This window comes from Nanorana parkeri, unplaced genomic scaffold (assembly GCF_000935625.1).
Source record: "Nanorana parkeri isolate BGI_ZX_2015 unplaced genomic scaffold, ASM93562v1 scaffold593, whole genome shotgun sequence".
In the NCBI taxonomy this organism is placed as follows: Eukaryota; Metazoa; Chordata; class Amphibia; order Anura; family Dicroglossidae; genus Nanorana; species Nanorana parkeri.
The window spans coordinates 888027-891306 of record NW_017306861.1 but is presented as its reverse complement, the minus strand read 5'-3'; positions in this window follow the sequence as shown (position 1 = coordinate 891306).

The window sequence follows — 3280 nt, the reverse complement described above, 5'->3', positions numbered from 1 at the left end:
GGTGACGGCATCAGAGAGGCCCGGGGGGCAATTGCCACCCTGCCCCCCGGCCCAGTCCGCCCCTGCTGAGATTGGCAGTAGCGTCAACATATGCCTTTAGCGTATTACCAACATCCAGTCGACTGACCCGTTGGCCATCCTCAGACATGAAGGTAGGCAGAACTATCTCTTGTTTCAGACAGAACTCAGAAGTTACTTTTGGCAGAAACCCAACCATTGGCAGAAACAAGGACTACTCTGTCCGCAAAGACAGTCGTAAAGGGTTCTTTAAACCCTAATGCTGTCAACTCTGAAACTCATCTGGCAGATGTAACTGCCACTAAGAAGGCTGTCTTTAAGATCAGATGCCACAGAGAAATCTCGCCCTCACATGCTTTCAAAGCTAGGAATTCTAGTACCAGAGGCAGATCTCACTTGGGGAAGAGTAATTTTCTTGGGAGTTTAATTCTTATAGCCAACACTTGACATGGCGTGCACTCCACCGCTCTGAACGCTCCACAGGCAGTCTGCACCAGCTGCCAGCACGGCGGCCCCTCGAAATGACAGAGGCGGAACGCATAGCGTGCGTTCCACCGACATGAGAGCTTCAACCAGGAGTCAGTCCACTGTTGGCACCCGAGCCCAATGGGGACAACACAGGATAGCAACAATAGACAGTCTTTTCCCCAATGCTTTAAGGCGATATTACTGCACAAATGGCATCCCGAGGACCAGCACCAGATCCTGTAAAACAGGTGAGAGACTGGACTGCACTCTCCTATGGTCAAATGAAGAGGTGGACAGCAAGGGATTTACCCCTGCAAGGTATGCAACTGCATTTTTTGGTACCAGTGAAGAAGGAAAAAAGAAAAATAGAAATGCTGGGCTCAGGAGTTCTGTTTAATTTATAAGTTATGTTCCTGATTAGTGGGTGGAGAGAGTGAGATTAACCCGTTAGTGTGCTGACATGGAGCTCGACAGGAAAATTACTTTGCTTAGGATCAAATCTCAGTTCTGGTAAACTTTCAGATCTTTTATGTTCCTTAGTTAGTTCTTCAGATTACCAGACCTTGTAATCTACTTTTGAGAAATTGAGAACTTTTGGATAATTATTAGTGAACATTATATAATGATAGTTATAAAATCACCGCCATAGACAGGACCTCACCATTTTTTCTTCTCCTTTTCCAGAGGTCATTTGCAGGTCCCATTAGTCCATTCTGAGTAAAGACTTCAATGACGACATCCAGAGCTTCCTCCTGTCCATATGTGTCTATCAGAAGATCCTTTGTGGTGATATGGTCTGCTTTGTCTAGTTTTCCTCTAGGAATGGGAAGTTTATCTCCGTCAGGGAAATCAGACAATTTATTCTTAAATTTCTTGAAATCACATTCTTTCAGGTCCTCTAGAGAATATAGGATAAGATCCCCAGCTGTTCGTTTTCTCTTTCCCAGGATGCCAGTGGTTGACCCTGCAGAGAAGACACCCAACATCTAAAAACAGTACATTGAACATAAGGAGGACTCCAGGGCTTTGCCAATTCATCCATTTTGTAGAAACAATACCCCCCAATCTTCCCCCACCAAAAACATTCAAGCCAACATGAAGTCATCACTAACATAGGCCTATACTGGGAGCAACAGTAGCATTTGCTAGAGCCAAACAAAAAAAAATATCAAGATATTACATGAAAATATATTGGCCTGTATATTCTTAAAGAACTCTTCCCTCTCAGACAGATAAAGCTCACAAGATGACAGATCTCGAAACACAATCTAATGAATCAGCAGCTCTGGATGGGCTGTTGGATAAATGGCTCTATATTTAGGATGTGTCTGGTCTATAAATGGCGGCTCTGGATGGACAGTTGGATAAATGGCTCTATATTTAGGATGTATCCGGTCTATAAATGGCGGCTCTGGATGGACAGTTGGATAAATGGCTCTATATTAGGGTGTATCCCGTCTATAAACCGGCAGCTCTGAATGAACAGTTGGATAAATGGCTCTATGTTTAGGATGTATCTGGTCTATAAATGGCGGCTCTGGATGGACAGTTGGATACATGGCTCTATGTTTAGGATGTATCCGGTCTATAAATGGCTGTGGATGGACAGTTGGATAAATGGTTCTATATTTAGGATGTATCTGGTCTATAAATGGCGGCTCTGGATGGACAGTTGGATAAATGGTTCTATATTTAGGATGTATCTGGTATATAAATGGCGGCTCTGGATGGACAGTTGGATAAATGGCTCTATATTTAGGATGTATCCGGTCTATAAATGGCGGCTCTGGATGGACAGTTGGATAAATGGTTCTATATTTAGGATGTATCTGGTCTATAAATGGCGGCTCTGGATGGACAGTTGGATAAATGGTTCTATATTTAGGATGTATCTGGTCTATAAATGGCGGCTCTGGGTGGACAGTTGAAGAAATGGTTCTATATATACCGTAGGATGTATCTGGTCTATAAACTGGGGCCTCTGCAGAGTTAGATAAATAACTCTAGAGTATTGGACGGCATCTGGGTTTTCTCCTAGAGGCTCTAGATGTACAGTTAGCCAATGGAGCATAAAGGAATAATTTTCCATGCTTATATTTTTGATCTGTGATGAAAGTCAGGCACATATATTCCTTTGGTTTTAAGAAGGCTTTACTGTGCTTCATACTTGTTCAGTGGATAATTTTTGGGTTCCTTTTGCGCCACTTCCCTATAACCTGTTGGGTTAAATTTTCTCTTATGCCTAGAGATGAAGGATGGAAGACAACATTGGAGCATATTTTTGCTATTTGAAGTCATACCTTGTGAGGAGGAGGCCGCCATGACACCACGGCAATAGATGACCAGAGCTTACATTACCTAGAGGGAAACCAGATATCAGTTTGTCAGTAAGGACACACACACTTACCTCAATGTGATCAATGGAATCTAAAAGGAATGTAGTCTTTGCCAAACATGCCCGATGTATGGCTTCCTTTCTGGGGGCTTGTGTCTCTTTCATATCATATAGTAATTAGAACAGACTGGAACCCATAACCATGAAATGACTATAGCCCCATAATTCAGACATCTATCCGATCACCATATGAAAGTCAGAAATTCATTTTTGCTCAGCTATAGTAAATAAGAACATGATCTATGGGGGTTGTGCTGAGGTGAGCACATAACATGTTTATTTCCTTGGACTCTGTGGGCTTAAAGAAGAATTATGGCCAAACTATAGAACCATATATGCAGGGCCGGATTTGCTCTCCCTGCCGCCCCAAGGTCAGGTTCCGCAATGCGCCCCCCTCCC